The sequence below is a fragment of the Neofelis nebulosa genome, chromosome 12 (genome assembly GCF_028018385.1).
Source record: "Neofelis nebulosa isolate mNeoNeb1 chromosome 12, mNeoNeb1.pri, whole genome shotgun sequence".
NCBI lineage: Eukaryota > Metazoa > Chordata > Mammalia > Carnivora > Felidae > Neofelis > Neofelis nebulosa.
In genome coordinates this window covers 60,561,894-60,581,911 of record NC_080793.1, presented here as the reverse complement: position 1 = coordinate 60,581,911, position 20,018 = coordinate 60,561,894, and the positions used below count along the sequence as shown (strand labels likewise).

Below are 20,018 nucleotides of genomic sequence, written 5' to 3'. Positions count from 1 at the left end.
AATAAAGGGGAAATCTACAGAGACCAAAAACTGGTGAAGCAGGCTCCATTTTGCTGAATAGCAAAAGAATGGGGCACATGGTAGAAATGAATCACATATATTTCTTGGGAGGGATAGCAAGAGTCTTTGAATGAGGAAAAGCTTAGTTTCACTATCTACAGAATGTCAATGGCATGGGCTATACCCTGGAAATAAAGTTAAATTTTAAACTACAATGTTATTATTATTGGTTCCGTGGCCAGCCAAAGTTCGTATTGTTTAAAAGAATGATAGGAAAAAAAGAGAGAGAGAGAATGATAAAAAAAGGAAAGCAGCATTTGTTTAAAATTTTATCACATGAGGTTGACTCTTATCTTTCAAGACTAGGACTTGCCACAGGATGTTAATGACTCCCAATCAACTACTGTAGAGGGTGTTGAATCTCCTTAATGAAAGAATGTGCTTCAAGATTCAATGGTTAGGATGAGGGGGGATGCGGGAAAGAAAAAGAAAGCAAGGGTAAAACCTGAAGCACAGCAGTTTTTCAAAGCTTCTAAGACTTCTGAGTCCACCAATCAAGTTCAGTTTTCACATTTTTAGCAAGAACGCCATAAAAAGTTGTGACTTCATTTCTAAAGGGTCTTTCAAATAGTTTCAGAAAATGATTTTCAGAAACTCAGAAGTGGCATAGCACAAGTTGATTTCCGCATAATAGTAAGTATATCTCTTCACAGGCTGGGGATTATAAATGATCAGTGCAAAAAAAATGGTCCTGGTATCCTTGACAAGGGTCTGTTACTAGCCCTCAACCTGCTTCCCAGATCCTGCAAATGTCCCCAAGTGTAGCTGTGGATGCTTTTGCACATATTCAGGAGCAGTTTTCAAAGCAGTGAAGTTAGCAAAAACAAAAACATCACGACTACAACTTTTTCAGTCACTTTTGAAACTTTTCCCTGTCTTTGTCTTATTCATCTTTACTTACACTTTAATTACGGCACTTAACGATTTCTAGTGGGTGTTCATATTTAGGAAACATTTCCTCTCCACCCTTTGAGAACAGATTGATGTCTGATTAGAAGCCCAAAACTCTCATCATAGTGCTTTAAGCACTGTAGGTACTTCATAAATATTTGAGGAAGTAAAGGAAGGGAAGGGTGGAGATAGGGAGAAAGAGGAAATAAATTGGTTGTCAATTGCCCTTTTTATGTGAAATACCACTTTCTTTACAAACTTTATTGCAGTCCGCTAAACACAATGAATTTGTCCTGCCTCTGTTCTCCCATTCTTTCATTTTCTTATTTGGTATCTGCTTATATTTTTATTGCATATATTTGTGACCTATTAAGTCCTGAGCATGTCCACACTCTTTGTATGGCCATCAATAAGCACAGAACCTGGACCCTAAGGAGATCTCAAAAGATATCTGCTAAGTGAATCAATGGATGATAACATGGGGCTATTAACAATCTTTGACTTTGAGAAGCACAAAAGCAAATGAAGTCAAACAGTTGTTTTTCTCTGCCTTCTCCTTGGCAAAGAAACCAGTGGTCGGCCAGACACCTAGAAACAGTCCTGAAAAGGACACTTGGCACCCATCCTTTTTACTTTTTCCCTTCTATCAAAGGGACCTCCTACCTAGTGAGTCTCAGGCTCTAGGAAACATCCTACCTTGTACCAAGTGGAAGTCAGAAGGAACAAGGCACCTGCTTTGCTTTTCCATCTCGGAGCTGTGCTGCCCCAGAACAGGCTGTGTTCTAAGGGTTTGGATGTCATAACTGCTCAGTCTGGTCAGTTCTATACTGGGTGAAGAAGAGATGAGAAACTAGACCAGATGCTGAAAGCTGGAATGTTTTGTCTGCGATTCGATGCTTGTTGTGCCATCCATAACACACTTGCCTTTTGTTAAAGTTATATCTATACTTGTTTTTCTCTATCTTTCCCTATGCCTCTGCCACAGGCCAAATCCTAGATTGCGAGACTATAAAATCTTTAAGAGAAAGACTGGGTCTTAATCTCTGTGCATACCTTGTACATCTGCAGAGTGTCCTGTACAAGGAATACATGATAGAATGCTGTTTAATTGAATTTTCCAAAGTCTAATGTTTTCTTTAAAATTCATGGGAACTCTGTAGGGCACAAGCACATCCCAAGTTTCCCCATTTAATACATTCTATTATATTGTCCTCAGGGCGCATACTTGCACTTATCAGATCACATTTCCAAATGTTTCGACTGCCAAACCCCTAGAATGGAGGTTCACAACCTTGGCTGTACATTAGAATCATCTGGAAAACTTTTAAAACATATGCCCTGGGACAATGCATATGAGCTGAATTGGATTCTTTGGGAATGAGGTTCTAGCATATTTTTTTGAAAAGCTTCCTAAGTGATTCAAATGTTTAGCCAAGGTGGAGTAACCTTGCTTTACAGCTCTAGGAAGCATGATTTGAAAATCACTAGACTAGATTATTTCTAAAATATTTTCCAGCTTAGGGATTCTTTGTGAAAGCACTTTTATTTTATAAGTGAAAAAAAAATGACCTTTTGACTGGATTCCATTTTTAGGTAGTCACTACAAATGAAACACAGCCCAAATTTCATACACGAGGGCCGTGTTTTTAGCGTTTCCTTCTACTTGGCTTTCATGTGTGCCCATTCATCCCATTGGTCACTCATTCGGGCCTCCACTGTGTGTGAGGCATGTCAACTCTGCACTATTAAGTGATTTGAAGAATGTAGGCTGCAAGCAGGGCACACATATTAAGGAAAACCCTTTCATCCAAATACAATACAAACATCCCCTAATGATTTTCATCCCCTGCAGTTCCATTCAAAGGGGAAGAAATGCCATCAACTGACTGAAATTCCAGCCACACCACCCCCAATAAATCTGTGATTAAAACAAAGAAAGAAAGGAGCAGAAAGATTGAAACTTGTCTTGGAAAACATTTGGGATTGAGTCTTGATGTTTGTGTGTTATTTTCAGAGTTAAATCAGAAATAACAGAAAACTACCACTTTGAGAGAGAAAGATGTTGCTCACACATTTTTGCTTAAGGAATTCATTTTCTTGAGAGGGAAGTTTTTCTTGGTGAACTCTAATAATAGAAAAACTATCAGCTATGTAAACTACACAACTTAGAGCAGCCTTCTTTTATTTCTCTAAGAGTTGCTAGCACCCCATACCTAATTCAAGGAATGCTCTCCATGCCATGTTATTCAATATGACCACTTGAGCAGCACTTTGCAGTTCACAGAGAATGTTGAAACACCTCTTTTAAGGCTCCTAATAATTCTTTGGATGGTAAACACCCAGTTCACACATGACCCAGACCCGTGAATTGATCTAGGGCTGAATCAGAACCTCTGGGCCAGTTATGGGGAGTCAGATTTTTTGGCAAAGCTTTTTAGGTACTTCTGAAAGCTGCAGTGATAACTCAGTTCAAATTCATTGATTTGCATTGTTCCTAGGAAAATAACCCAGTACAGCTGAGCAGTTTCTGGCACTTCTGAAGAGGCTAGTTCCCTTTTTCTAGGATTTGCCTTTTTTCTTCCATAGTTTTCAAAAGGGGAAAAAATCACAGGTGGCACTATTTTACCTAAATCTACAAGCTTTTTGATTCTGCTTTGCACAGCTGGCTCATTCTAACAGTTGCCCTCACTATGAAGGCACTCCTAGCTTCTGGCATTGGTGGCAGGACTTGAATCCTACCTACTCCCCTTCTGGCCATAACTAAGATCTTAACAGCCTATGGAGACCGCAGGCCTCCTTCAGCAGGCAGCTGTAATTACATGAAATTTGCTGGACATTGTAGTGCAAACCCAGCAGCCTGCTGGGACATTTCAGTCGGCTTCAGCCTTGTATTTGGGAACCAACTAGTTCTAGCTGTTATACTCAGGAAGAGAATTGCCATGAGTTACTAGTGTTGGTGTGTGTCTTTTGCCGTCAGTTTTTTTTCTTTAACTTAAAAGTAAAATGTTCTCAGTTAGCCACCCTGCCCCCCACCGTACATTATATTGGATCAGTGTAATATTACCTTGGAAATACCATCTCATATAAAACTCTGGGAAAAAGCCAAATAGACCCCTCAATAAACCTTTAGAGGAAAAGTATGCATTTCAAGAGAGGAGACAATGTTAGTTTTACCTTATAATTACTCCTAATCCACACAGAGACTGGGGAGAAGAGGATTTTGATTTTATGTCTGGAATGAAATACACTTGATTGGAAAGGAAGATGTGAGAGGGAAAAATCCTCAAAAATTAAAGGAAAAGGAAGTGTGTGTCAACCACCCCAATCTTCCCAATTCTCAAACTTTCCAAATTCCTTTGGTTCACCACCCCAACCTTAGTTATCCTCCCTTGTTTAACAACCCTCCAGCTATTATGGTTACAGTTTCTGGGAAATTTGTCAAAAGAAGAAAGATTCCAAAGAGTTTGGTTTTTTTCTCTTGGGCAATAGAAAACCATGAGGGTCGTAAGATGCCAGCATGAAAACACACACACACACACACACACACACACACACACACACAACAATCTTTCCCTTTCCTTCTGGAATTCAGCAGCCCATGGTGTGCTGGTCCTTTTGGCCTTGAAGAAAACACTATGGGCAGGAGGGGGCAGAGATATACACAGACCATAGACTCCAACTCAGATATACTCCAATATAGATGACTACTGTAGTTTTATCCTCTGTTCTGATAGTGCCCAAAGTGCAAAGGATATTGGGAAAAATGGACACAAGGCAGTTTGCCATATCTTTGGGCATCTGAAAGGGTAGAAGAGCTTTATGCTTTTTATTGTCTGCATGCTAAGAAGAAAAGGCAGCCATCCCATTCAAAACCACTAGGTCCCCGCTCATTTCCTTCTATTTTGTCTTACACTGTTTAAACTCCCAAATAAGTATACATGTTGCTAGGTTCATAATTAAAGTATTGGCAATGTCTGTTCTCTTGCTTTTAATTCCACTTATATGAATGTTCCCATCACTCTTTTTAAAAGCCCAGGGCATATATTCAAAACATACAACCCAAACAAATAAACAGCATAACCTAAGCCAAACCCACCAATAACTGGACACTATCCCTGGTTTGGAAGGCCACCCTGAGAAATTACTTAATTCCAGTATATTCTGTGAATCAAAGTTCATAGAGCTGAAAATGGAAGTTTTCTGTTGGTACCTTATCACCAAAAAAAAGAGAGTGAGATATGAAAATAAGCCATGTAATCAGTTATTGGAGATTCAATGGAGTAAATTTCACTGTGAATGATATCCTTAGAAAACAGGATATTTAGTGAGGAGCAGAGTTCCTATGGGGAATTTTAGGGCAGGGTTAAACTTTGGTAGTATTCTTTGCAAGTGCTGAGAAAGAGTTTATATTTAGAGCTAAGTTCTTGATCTTATCTAATGATTGACTTTTCATGGCCTTTGGAATTAACTTTGATAGCAAAATTCCTGTCTGTCATTTACCCCTAAAGCTGACAGGATCACAGCATTGGAAGCTGCTATAAATGAGGCCATGATAAGAGTGAACACTTTACCAATGGGAAGGACTCCCACGCGTAGGAAAAAGAATAAATTTACTACAAACTCTTTTTTCCCTTGGTGCAGCCAAAAAAGAAATATGTCAACAAAATTCAAATTTTGGTGTGAAATTTCTCCAGTACAGAATTGACAGAACTGCCCAAATGCACTGTTTGGAGTAGAAAAGAAATAAGGATTTTTGGCAGTAATTCAGGCTGGCACCGTGGCCCTGAGGTGCTACTGAGAAGCAACATGTCCTCTGCAAGATGGCAACCTGTGGAAATCAGCAATGGCACAAATCGATCAACAGCCAGGGCCAAAAACTCTTGCTTCCGTTTCCTGACAGAACAAACCACTATAAAGTTGGCTCACAGCCCCAACAAAAACTAAAAGTTTATAACAAGTGGTACCACCTGTGCTTGTGTCTCAGCCTCCCCAAAATAATTTCCTCTCCTGGGTCTTCTAAGTGTGGCAAAGGGTGAGGAATGTGGCGGAGAGTCTGGGAAGAGGAAGAAGGTTCCAACGAGGAGCCTGCAGAGCGAGTGGATTAGCATCATTTGTGCTAGCAGAGAGATCAGTGACTCTTTCTCCTGTCCTCTGGAACAACTGTGTGTGATATGATCTCCCATCCCCTATCAAAAAAGGCTCTGTCTTCAGGAAAACAAAGACTTTTCAGCTCAGTGTTGTTCTCTCACATGATTGAGATTTCTTTTTAACAATGTTATATTATTACAACCTTTGTAAAGCTCCGGATAAGGAGGCTGTGTTAATAACACAAAAAAAGAAAAGCAGTTTGTTTATAAAAGCTAGTGTTTTGACCATAATTATACTTTCCTCTGTCTTCTTGATGAATCAGGAATTTCTGAGCCAGGTATCTGCACAAAGCATGATAAAACTAGGTTCATCCAGGATGTGACCTACATTTATGTAAATCTTGTGGAAACAAAGTTCTGTTCTCCATCCCTTATTTTTTTTTAAATCTGTATTTCTTTCTTTTTTATCTTTGATTTTCATGAAAACCGTCCAGGGACAGTCCACATTTTTCAGAAATAACAAATTTTTCAGTATAGGAGGCAGCATTTGCCAGTATAGCAACAAGAAACCAGCCAAGTTGCTTTGGAGGAGTTAAGCAAGTACATTTCAATAAGGACCCAAACAAACCTTGGCAACCAATCAGAAAAACAAGTCATCAATGCATTAAGGAAGCCTTCAAATATGCGTGCTGTCGGTTGAAAACAGAGTTACTCACCAACTGAAAATGTTTACTTGAAGTGAGAATTATTTTATGGAAAACCACTGTGAGTTTTGGAATACTTACAATCTGTTCAGATTGGTCACTGTGTACAATGTTCCTGCTGCAATATGCCCTGAGACTTCTAATCTGTCTGCCTAATGGAGCAGGTGGTGAGATTCTCTACTGAGCTGTTGGCTCCTGGAGGGCAGGAACCATGTCTTATTCATCTTGTATCTTGCACAGTACCCAACTCTTCAAAGGCAGTCGATAAATATTGAATGAATGAATCTTTATATACATGACCACACTCCCTGATCCCTAGCATAAAATATCAACACGCCATCTTCTCAATCCTATTGCCCTGCTTTACTTTTCTTTTGAGCAATTAATGCCAGCTGTCATGCTATGTGGTTGCTTTTATTATTTATTATTTCTTTTTTCCCCACCAGAATCTAAGTTCCCAGAGGGTAAATTGAACAGGTTTGATTAATTGGATAGCCCTAGTTCCTAAGGGGGTACCTAGTTATATAACAGACAATTATAAATATGTGTTGACTTTTGAATGAATGATGAATGATGAAAGAATGAATGACATTCTATTGTCTAGTCTATTCTATTGTCTAATGTCCCTCTATTTTTCTTTCCTCTTCAGTTTCATCTATCTCATCTTTTTAAAAGTTTATTTATTTTGAGAGAGACAAGGAGACAGAGAGGCAGAGAATGAACAGAGGAGGGGCAGAAAGAGGGGTACAGAGGATCTGAAGTGGGTTCTGTGCTGACAGCGGACAGCTTGATGCAGGAGTTAAACCCATGAACTGTGAGACCTGTCTTGAGCCAAAGTCAGATGTTTAACTGAATGAGCCACCCAGGCACTTTCATCTATCTCATCTTAATAAGGCCAGAAAATTATACTATGAACATAAATATCTGTAAATAGTAACAAAACAGGGTTTCTTCATTACTTAATGGCTTGTTCTGAATAATGGAAGGATAAGGAGACCAGATCTTGCTGATCTCTGGCATAAGTGTCTACAAACCTGCCAATAAGTATGAGTGACAAGAAATGAGGATAAGAGGAAGGGGAGAAACAAAATATTCTCCTGTAGCAATCAGTGGTGGGTGGGCTCCCTATGAGCTGACCGGCTACCTCATGTAAATAGTAAAACACATTTGTGAACCATCTCCCAGATTCTAGTAATAAAAACATATGACTAGTTTCTTCATCATACTGGCTTTCATGTGCTTCCAGTCTTTGAGGAATAAAACTACATCTTCTCTAGATTTTCAGTTCCTTTAGAACATCACTTATAGCTTAGGGCAACATTTTAATAATATAATATAATATTTGTTTCCTTTGGACATTTCTGCATTGTCCTCATGTGTAAATGAATAACAATCCCAACCCATTAATAAAATTCCCATTTTACCTCCCAGTTGAATGGTGGATAAAATCCCCGAGTGGGTGGCTCAGTGCCTTGCCTGTGACTTACATGTGGTTGGTCATCCTTCCAAATATAAGACTTTCAACAGCAAACTCCAGATATTATTTATTTCTTTTCAAATCAATGTGGAATAGGAATTTCTTTTTTTCCTTGTAGATGTCTACAATATGTGATGTCAGTTGAACATACTTATTTTTGCAATTTCCCAATTTGGGTATCACCAAATGAAACTAGAATAAATAGGAAAGTGGCCTAGCTGCAGAGTCTAAGTCTGGAAAAAACAATGAGTAGGAAATGTCTGTCATCGGCCTTCTCACTCTTGCCCCTTTTCTCCACTCTAGGTCTCCTCTGAGCATCTCATTCTCTCCACCTTGATCCCAATGCCTTACGTACTCTGGATTGTCCAACCACTCAGCTGTCTTGCTCACTTAATAAATCTTGTCTCTCCCCTAATTTATTATAGTGGAAATTGCATGGGAGATGAGCGAACATAATCCCTAACTTTGTTAATAGCTGTGTGTAATGGGGTGAGCTGTAAAATTCCCCAGAGTCCTCATTTCTTTATCTGTAAAAACAGAGATAATAATATTTATTTCACAGAGCTATTGCACAGACTATATAAAATCATGCACTTGAAACTTCCACTCAGAGCCTATCTCCTGGAAAATGTTAGGATACAATGTCTAGATATTTTGTTCTGATCTAAGTTGGTAATTCTAATGAAACTTTCAAAACAGAAAAATGGAGGACATTCTTCTAATGGATAGTGAGGGGATTCCTTCAGATGGAGAAAGGGTGGTATGGGGAGGAAGTGGAAGATTTAGGGCCAAGATGACAGTTGGTCAGTCCCCAAGCTATACAACCATACATGGACACACAGAAAGTAGACACTTTTATGAAATGAAAAAAAAAATGAAGGTGAGGAAAAAAAAAAAACTAAAGGTTTTTGGGATGAATATTTCAAGCATAAGGTGAACATCTCGAAGTATATTTTCTAAAGTGTGTAGCAAAGACAGGGAGTTGGTAGTTGTAAAATCAACAAATCTAGTTGTATGGATGCTAATGTATATTGTTGTGTTTACTAATAAGTATTATCTCACTCCCTTAATGATATTTAACATCTGTAATGTATTGTGTTTTTACTGTGATCAGAAGAATAAGCTCAAGACTCAGAGTGGGCTGAACTCCTGGCTCAGCCATAAACAGATGACATTTTACATGTGCCTTAAGCTCTCTGAGCCTCACTGTCCTCATGAAAGGAGGAAAAACATACACACTTTTTACAGGTGGTGTGAGACACATAGAGCACAGATTCTTGATGATGCTGATCCAGGGAATTAGCCAATCCTAAAGTCCTATCTCTGGATTTTTTTTTGAGATAATAAATATCCTCATGGTTTCAGTAACATTTTTGGTGGATTTCCTCTTGCTTGGAGCTCAAAGCATCTTAACTGGTCCATCTCTTTTTTTCAATTCTTCAGTATGTGACCATATGCATAAGAGAACCAAACGCTGAACTGGCCTGATCTTGTGGCTTCCACCACATATGCTCTAATGTTCTTTACCTAACCCAAGAGAGCCTATGTGAATGTGAGTATGAGTGTGTGTGTGTGTGTGTGTGTGTGTGTATGAGTTGCTATTTAAACAATTCACAAGACATAGCTGAAAAAATTCTGAGATTGGTTTTATTAACAATACACTTGAGGTATATATTGGGGAATAGTCATCAAACCAAATTAGGTGATTAAAAACACATACTTTAAACATCAGTTTATCTTTCCCTTTAACCTCTGGAGATAAACCAAGAACCTGCTTTTCTGTGGGAAAAAATGTTATGAGTCCTGAAAACTCCTTATGCCTCTAAACCTCCTTTGTAATGTTCATGCACTCTAATATTACAGGATAATCATTTTACTGCAATATCCTCAGAAGAATTTGGAGGTTTGTCATTTCCTGGTTAAAGGTTTCATTATTTGCTTCTGGCAGAAACCTAGTCAGGAAGAATTCATTGGTTTATAATTCTAAGTTAATACACTCTAATCATTTAGAAATTTACTTGCAAAAATAACTCAGCATATTTGTTGTTCTTTAAGGACTGTAGTAAAACTTCCCTGAGTAACTTGGTACACTTTGCAAATAAGGACTAGTTTTAAATACTTGAATGAAAGATGCAAGTATGTTTACATACATCTTTAAAAGCTACAAAGTTCAAGATCTCTGCTCATAGATGACCAGAGTCAATTATGTTCTAAATCTGTCCTTATTTTAAATGTTTCCTTCTTGTCTTTTTCTTTTACTACTCTGTTTCCCATTTTAAATAATTTGTATTAGTCAAAGTAGAAGACAGATAATCTGGACCTTCTTCCAAGAAGTCAAACAGAAAGAATCCAGGGTAACTTCTATGTCGAATTAAAGGTTCATTAGAACATTGCATAATCTACCTGAGGAGGTAAACATCGCATTTTTAGATGTTTTGAAAATTTTATGAGACATTGACATGTGGGGATTTTTATAGTGGCAGTTTATTTCTCTTGTTGTAAAGGATTTCAGAGCAAAAATAAATTAGCTTTTTAAATTAATATCTAGATAGATTAACATATTTTAATGAGCAAGCTATCTTTTATTATTTTGGTATTTTTTATGACTTTTTTCTGACAATAGGTCAAATTATAAAAATTTGCATTTGCATCTACTTGTAAAATGATAGAAGTTTATCAGGAACAAAAATGCAAAGGAGTTTTCAGATCTCCATTAAACTTGACATTTTTTTCTAGTAACATTTGCCTAGAATGATAACCCGCAGTGACATTTTATACTCACAGAGGAGACAGGCCAACAGATGAAGTTTCCAGGGGTCATTCTTTTGTCCTTTGCCCTTTAACATTTAAACACTGCAAACAAGTGTTTCTCACTCCTCTCAGATAATCCCATTCTCACTTTCTTAAATATGAAGCCTATGAAGGATGCTGGTTGGAAATAAAGGTGTCTATGGACAGAACCCCATGAAATATTGCCCATGGTCCACCTTGAAGTACCCTAGATAGAGGGTTAAATCCCTCCTTGACTATTGATACTATTCATCTTGTTGTTTATTGTTTAATGTTTATTTATTTATTTTTGAGAGGGAGAGAGTGTGAGCAGGGGAGGGGCAAAGAGAGAGTGAGAGAGAGGATCCCAAGCAGGCACAGCGAGCGAGGTGGGGCTCCAATTCAGGGACTGTGAGATCGTGACCTGAACCAAAATCAGTGGTCAGACCCTTCACCGACTGAGCCACCCAGCCACCCCTGATACTCTTCATCTTAAAGGAAGTTGACAGTTTATATGATTAGCTTTGGAGATTGACCAGATAGTCTGGAATTTAGTGCTTTGTGGTCACTTAAAGTGCTATATACTAATCATACTTGAGGAGAATAGTTAGCTTATATTGTAAGGTATTACTTGTTTTCAGGAAATCATCTGAAGGAGGTTTATGAAACATTGTGTCTCAGGGTCCCTAATAGCTGGATAACTTTATGAGATGGGACAGCAGTGGAATTTTTCCACTCTATGTCTTTCTGTGTAGTTCTTCATTTCAGGCACAGACAATACGTGGAAGGAAATAAAATGACCACTGTATCCAAAGATGGAAGAAGAACACTAAAGAAGTGTTGTAAATGTTTAAGAAGAAAAGAGAAATTATCTGATTTACTACTAATGTAATTCTCTGCACCTTATAATCCCTTGTAGGGTTCACAATGCAAGTAAGAATGGCCATAGCTGTGCCCTTGGTGACTCTAGGTAGATGCCTATCCTACATCTCCTCCAGGCCACTGTTGGTTGTACTTCTGTGTTTACTATGCTCCTCTGGTAAGTAACATAAACATGTCTGGTTTTGATGCAGAGCAATTTCCTTTACCCTAGGCAAGGATGGAATCAGAGGCCTAAGGTACCTACATTCAGAACTTCCTTAAAACAATGCATCTTTCTGTATTCCAGAAAGAGGCCTGTATCTCCAAGTGTCTACAGGAATTGCTATCCCTTCCTGGACTCATTATGGGTTCAGATAAATAAGATCTGTTATCCTCAAGATGGGTGAGTGGTAGGGAGGGAGAATGCCCTTCAAAGTTGTCTTGGATGTTCCTGTTTTATTTTTACAATAAATAAAAGTGCTGGGTGTGGCTGGTCCATGAATAGTGAACAAATAATGTGATCAGGTCTAGTAGGCTTGGCTCTGCATTCATTCCTTTGCTCACTCATACCTCCTTTTCATTCATTTACTAAAATATCTACTGAGAGCCCACTATGTGCCTGGCACTTTGCAAAACACTAAGAGTACATGGATGAGTGAAAACAGACATAATTGGGTCACTGGTCTATTATCATGGAGCTGTCAGTAACAGTCAGTCCTGATTATTATTTTAGTTTTGGATGTCCCTTTATAATTAATGTCCACCTTCCTATCCAAACTGTGAGTTATAGACTTGTTAAAATAGTCTAAACTTTTTTTTAGGGGAGAGAATATTATTTAATTTCAGTAATTTAGAATAAGATCATGCATCTTGGAGTTGATGCTAACTTCTTCTAATTTGTCATGACAACCTCCCAGCATTAAAGTTTATTAGACTTTGCTTCAACTTTACTCAAAGAGACAGAGATGGAGAGAGGCGGGACCAAATCCAGAAGCCAAAGCTCTGGTCATTCATTTTCTGAGACTGCTCCAAATACCCCTGATGTGCTTCCAGGTATTATAAAGTGTGTAATGAGAGAGGAGTGATCCTTCCAAATCACATAAGATGAGAAACCTATTGACAGAGAGTGAACCTTTTTGGTCTCACTGCTTAAGTAAGAATTTTCAAAGCAAACATTTCAACCCTCTACTTGTAACACTGTTTACAGAGAAAATACACCCTGTGTTTACTGTGGGGCCTGGAATGTAGCCTGAAAAATAAATGCAGGGGGATTCCTGGGTGAAAGGAGGTCAAACTGTAGGGAAACTAAGACAGTCATTTTTCTGTCTTAACCCTGAGCAGCACATTGTCTTCTGCCAGTAATCGACCTGGTTGTATCTGGTATAAACTGGGATGGTAGCCACATTGATAATGGCTGAATAAACAGCATATTAATGGCAACTGTTTTGAAAGATAAGGAGGGATTTCGGATCCTCAAGTCGCTTTTTCTGAGGGATGCTTCAATTCAAAGCCTGGCTCATCCTCATTCAGTTTTATCTGTGGAAATCACCAGTCACCTGCTTCTGCCTTTTCCCTTCAATAAAGATGATGATGTGGCACAGCACACAATCATCTCCTACTCACTGCTGTTAATATTATTATTTTTATTGAGCAAAATTCTAACTTCTCAGAGTTAACTGTTACTGTTTAATCTAAGGGCACATACTAGGAGTAATGTTATTACTACAAAGACAGAAACAAGCAAATGATCCAGGTACCTGCGCTTTTCTCTCTTCATTCACTCATGCCTACTGTCTCTCATCCTATGGCATCAACAAGAAGTGATTATTCATGAATATAACAACAAATTTATTCAACCTCCTCTCAAAAGATAATTAAAATATTTTAATACACTTTGTTTCTTTAGCTTAAAATAATATTTCTAAGGTCATTTCTGATACGCAGCAAGGACTGGCAATACACCGTGGTCCCTCATTTAAAAATCAGGTTGAGGGGCGCTTGGGTGGCTCAGTCGGTTAAGCGGCCGACTCCGGCTCAGGTCATGATCTCGCGGTTCGTGAGTTCGAGCCCCGCATCGGGCTCTGTGCTGACAGCTCAGAGCCTGGAGCCTGTTTCAGATTCTGTGTCTCCCTCTCTCTGACCCTCCCCCATTCATGCTCTGTCTCTCTCTGTCTCAAAAATAAATAAACGTTAAAAAAATTAAAAAAAAAGTGTAGTATTGGCATACAAACAGATATACAGACAAATGGAATATAATAAAGAGTCCAAACTACACTTAAAAAAAAAAATCAGGTTGTAATTGTTTATCCTTTCTCTCGTTACTCATTCCTTTCAATCATATTTATTAAGCACTTACTACATGTCAGGCATTTGAGGTAGAGTGGAAAAGAAATATATTCCTTGTCCTCATGGAGCTAAGAGTCTAGCGAGAGAGACTGTTCTGTAAACAGTTGTATATTAATCAAATCTTTATACATTCATATTAAAGTTCAATAGGGTAATGTGGTCTAAAACAAAGTTCTCCTTAATACTTTTGTAAGGCAAAGCAAATGGCTTTTGATGTATCTATTTGGCTAGGCCAGATATATCAGGCTTTATTAAAGCTGGGCACAATTTTCCTCTTGAACATGAGAATGCTTTCTTTCTACAATGTCTCTGCAAAGGATCACAATGATGTAGATAATATAGTTTGCTCAGTAGAGGACAATGATGAAGCCATGGTATGCATCACTGTGTATTGGTATAATTACAGTAGTATAAATTTAAATAAAGAACAGACACATGGACAACTAAATAAGCACAATTCAATGTATGTGCTCTACTAAAAATGTGAGACCATAGCATAGTGAAAGGAATAAGGGGTGGAGCCATTGGAGACAGAATTTAAAACAAACAAACAAACAAACAAACAAAAAAACCTTCCAGGTCCAGGTTCTTAAGGATTAATAGAATTAACCAAAGAAAGGAAGAAATGGTGGAGAAAAAGAATAAATTAACAGATAATTAATGACACCTAGCCATTATCCTCTCTGTGGTTATTTGGTCATCCTCTCATGGAAAGAAAGCCTCAGTTCCCTTCCCAGACATTCTCCTGGACTCTTAATGGGTTCTTTCCTGTCATTTGACTCAAAAGAACACGGGAAAGAGGAGGGAGGCACCACTCAACTTTCTCACCATAAACGAAGTTCTGTCCCACTGTATGGGATTGGGCTCACTATCATTTAAAAGGCTGGTAGAAAAATAAGGGAAAAGAGAATAGCCTCAATATCCTGAGGATATCTCAAAGGTCAGACCAGAGTACAAATAAAAGTGGTCTGGAAAAAAAAGTATCCTAAGGCAAGGACCAACAGGTTCTTCTGCTTTCCTTCTTTTCTTTATGATATTGGGAAGAAGTATTAACACATTGACTAAAAACAGAAACCTGGTCCCTTTATTTTATTTTGCCTTGAGATTTATTTTTAGAGTATCTCATCTTAAACTTGTAGTTCTGGAAAGGATCTTTTAAAAAGTCTAATCCAACCCCCTGTGTTATGAATTAAAAAATTACCGACCAGAGTGGTGAGATAATTTGTTCAAGAGCACAATTACTTAGGGGACAAAGTTGAGACCTGAAACCAGATCTTCTGGTGCCCCTCAAAGTAGAGAGTAATTTAGAATTATTCAGACCTGGTTTGCATCTGTGCTCTGATTTATATTTGTATCTGTTTCCTCTGTATAAGGGACACTATAATAATTTACAGGGAACTTATGAGAAATAGATGAGAAAAATATATGAAGAGCACCTAGCAGAATATCAGATTCATTGTGAGTGCTCACCTTTACAGCCTCTTTCTCCTTTTTTACCCAACAAAAACCATGCTGCAGAAACTGTGAAGATCTGTGATTAAGGTATTTTAGAACACGACTTTAGAAGCCAATCTGAAATCATGGACATTACTAATGGAAGATAAATGTAAAAATTTATATATGCACATTCGTGTATACTTGCACACACACATGGTTTCCTCCCACAGTGAATAATGTGTGAAATTTGAAATATTTGAAATTCCTGGTAATGCCTTAATAATACCAATTATTTTCATCATGAATATTTGAAATATTTGAAATTCCTGGTAATGCCTTAATAATACCAATTATGTTCATCATGAATACCACTAATTGAGCACCTACTATGTGGCAGGTATTGTGCCACTTCAATTACAAACATTAATGCTAATTCTGGCAGCAATCTAACAGATCACTTCACAGATGATGAAACCAAGGGCAGAGTCATTGAGTCCCACAACTAGCATCAGGATGATATGAAAGTTATAGAAAATTTTCAACTCTCAGATTTGTTTCATGCAGAATAATTAGAGGTGATTTCTTAAAATCCTGTCCAGCACAGATGCCTAGACACTTAAACTAGCAGCTGCTCTCCTTGTATATTCAATGGGCAGTGTTGCTAGGCTTGATAGGTCAGGACCATAAACTTGGGTAATTTAAAGACGGAACAAAGGGCATAGATGACGATTTCTTCCAAGCACACACCTGCTGAGAGCTATGAGTAACTATCCCTAAGGTCAGACTTAATTGGATTTAGATCCAAATGAACTCTGACATGTTGATTATTCACTGCTTGAAAGCAGAAGGAAGAAAAATGCTAAGGTGAGAGGTCAGGAGTATAAGCTTTCCTTTTTCTCTCCTGTGGTTCTGAAAAGTCCCCACTGAGGTCTTTCTTTTTATTCAGGTTTTATATTTTCACTTTTAAAGTCACTTGGGGAACCTAAATGTTCTGGTACTCTATACATCCCAAACACATATCTTTCCTCACATACTCAGGTTCTATAGCTTCTAGAATCAGTCCTGTAATGGATATTAGGAGCCTACCAAGGACATCACAAAGTAGTTGGGGATACATATTCAAGAATTCTCACAATTAATCTCCTCCACAGAATTTTAATAAAGGGAGGCAAGCAATCTTAGAGGTGATAGGAATATTAGGGTGAATAAGAGTGAATTGTCTGCTCTATCCCAAGCTTTGTATATCTTACCTCAGTTAATTTTCATAATTATTATTCTCGTTTCATCACAAGTACAATTCTTATCCTCATTTTATCAAAGAAGCAATTGAGGCTTAAAGATGTAATGCCATGCAACAGTAAATGGCAGAGTTATTATTCAAAATTCAGCTCTGTCTGATTCTGGCAGCCAGAGCTCTGGGAGGATGGCTGTTCTGATATGGTCATAGAAAGGCTAGATACTGGGTTAAACCCATCAAAAAAAAGCTTCCTGGAGGAGGTGGGTCCTGAGTTGGAAGACAGAGAAAAAAGAACAAGTGGCTTGATGGCTACAATATGGGTAGAATAAACTGGAGTGAAAAGAGGAATGTGAAGGATTCAAAAGAATATTCTCTGACTTTGGAGCTGGACCCAGTGATGAGGCTAGAGACAGCCAATGGTTGTTTCAACACAGCAGGAGAGCAACTGGATACTTGAGAACCAGAGAACAATCTGGGAGCCAGAGAGTGGGAGCAGACTACACTAGTCACTTGTTAAAGATCAATAGGTATATGGAAGATTCTGGAAAGGAAATACACCTCTTTGATTTCTGAAAGATAGTAACAATGTTTCCACAGTAGATGAGATCCATGACAGAAAAGATGAGTTTGTAGAGAAGAGAAAGGCCACAACTGGGTTGCCATAGCTCAACCTGTGTTTGTCATGCATCATTCCTTCATTTAGCAAGTACCTACTGAGTACCTACTGTGTGTCAGGCTCGCTGTGGTCACAGGAATTTCCACAATGTATACCTGAACTACAGCAGCATATCAGGTCTGCCCAGAGGAAAAACAAAGTTATCTCTTGCATTCCAGTGACAGTGACATAAAATTGATGACCATTGAATCAATGGTCAATGGAGGAAAAATTCACCATAGAAATTTAAGTGCTTTTGAGAATGAGATGGAGTTAAAATGACTATCCTAGTACAAGTGAAGTGTTGATGGTGTTGAATAAAATGGAAACAGGAGAGGCTACACTTTAAGAGGAAACAGAATAGGAAATGTGGATGAGATTTATAATGATAATAATAGTTCCTATTTGGGGACCCTGTACTTTGGCTGTACTAGATGCTTTACTTATTCACCAGTCTGCACTACAGCTCTGTAAGTTATTACCCTCATTTTATTGGTGAGCTGTAGGATCACCAGCCATCCTGAGAGGTTTCCCTGGCAGAGGACTTTTAGTGCTAAAGCTAGGGGAGACCCAGACAAACTGGGATGGTTGGTTACCTGATAAGAAACTGAGGGTCACAAAGTCGAAAGTCAAAGACAGAATGTGAACTCATGCCCAAGACTTCCAGATGTCTTTCCACTATAGCACATTGCCTCAATATTTAAAAATCCCAAAATTACAAATATTAGACCACATATTCTCTTTTTTGTTTTCTTTTTCTTGTTTGTTGTTGTTGTTTTTGTTATTTTGAGAAAGAGAGAGCATAAGCAGAAAAGGGGCAGAGGGAGAGGGAGAGAGAGAATCTCAACCAGGCTCCACACCCAGCGTGAAGCCCAGGGTGGGGCTCCAGGCTTGATCCCAGGATCATGAGATCATGACCTGAGCTGAAATCAAGAGTCAGTTGTTCAACCAACTGAGCCACCCAGGCAGGCACCTCTCAGATCACATATTTTCTATACACACAAGCATGACAAAGTTTTTATTTCTTGAATCAATAACTTCCATGCCATCTCTTCTGTTAAATTGTTCATTGCTTCTGTCTCAACCACTAATCCCTTTGTATGGTCTAGCATATCTTTGACTAACAGCTTCTTTCAACAGAGGAGAAACGTGTTTATATATAGTAAACCTTTTCGTTTTTCAGATTTAGTTAGAACCTCAACGCTAAGTGGTACAAAAGAACTCCAAAACAGGTTGTGTTGCAGCAACTGGGTGGCTCAGTCAGTTAAACATCTGACTCTTGATTTCTGCTCAGGTCATGATCTCATGGTTTGTGGAACTGAGCCCCACATCGGGCTCTGCTCTGACAGTGTGGGATCTGCTTGGTGTCTCTCTCTCTCTCTCTCTCTCTCTCTCTCTCTCTCTCTCTCTCTCTCTGTCTCTCTTTCTTTCAAAGTAAATAAACTTAAAAAAAAAAAGGTTGTGTCTTCAAGAGACTAACATCTGGAAGAAAATAAAGTGAAAAATGAAAGTCCAGCTGTTTCGTCCATAAGCCAAACACGATGCTATTTGGGGACATCTGGAGAGCTGACTGAAGTTTTTTGATTTTCTTACAGATGTTCAGGGTCATCTAGACACTGCTATAACTGCACATGGAAAGATATGCATAATGGTATTTCACTGTGTAACTGCCATAGAGAACCCTTTTGTAATGTTAATGTCTGTGGTCAGAATGAAGACTCACCCTATTGGCCTATACTGTTATATCAATTATATTTTATAGCATGTGGTTATTATGTTGCAGGACATGTATTTTGACCCAGATAGCCAAGCCATGATGTAGATGTTATGGATTTTGAAATTAGTTACTTTATAGCCCTTTTCTGTTTAGGTTCTAATTGGTTATATGCAAGCAGGAAAAATGGAGGACATTTACTGGATTGCCTGGACTTTCTCAAATAACTAAACAAACTTATTGAAGGCTTGTTTAGAAGTGATTCAAATAATTCAAACTTTGAAATGATGTCACGTTCTAAAGACGGTCCCAGGGTTCAGTATGCCCTGCCATCAGCACACCCTCATCTGACTGCTGTGGGAGCAGCTGCATTATCTGCATTTGGCCAAGTAAGCAAACTCTGCACCGTGTCACAGTGTTTGTTGTTTGCTAATGGGCTAGTGGTTAAAAACCGCTTAAAAACTCTAATTACACATTTTCAGATAATGCAGAGGTGGCATATGGTTGGCTTCATTACTTGAAGATATACACATACAGACTTTACTTGTATACTTTGTCTGGTGCATAGTAGCTATTCAATAAATGCTTTATAAATGCCTGAAAATGGTATCAAGCCTTAACTAATTCATTACCATGCACTGAATACAGAGTTAAACATATAAAGTATATAATATTACTTAATTCACAAAAGAGTCCTCTGGGGGGGGCTTTATTATCCCCATTTCAAATATATGTTAACTGGGGTGCAGGAATGTGCAAGCAAGTGACTCACCCCAGGTT

At 38.4% G+C, this 20,018-nt stretch overlaps 1 protein-coding gene and 1 long non-coding RNA gene across 35 annotated transcripts in view; one reads left to right on the top strand and one right to left on the bottom strand.

Annotated features, from left to right (window-relative positions):
- Positions 1-20,018, bottom strand: part of PTPRD (protein tyrosine phosphatase receptor type D) — a 2,222,827-nt gene that overhangs the window by 531,331 nt on the left and 1,671,478 nt on the right. The window lies entirely within an intron of this gene.
- On the top strand, positions 15,574-19,844 carry LOC131491890 (uncharacterized). Its single transcript, XR_009251707.1, has 2 exons — positions 15,574-15,801; positions 19,395-19,844. It is a non-coding gene; the product is annotated as an uncharacterized LOC131491890 (long non-coding RNA).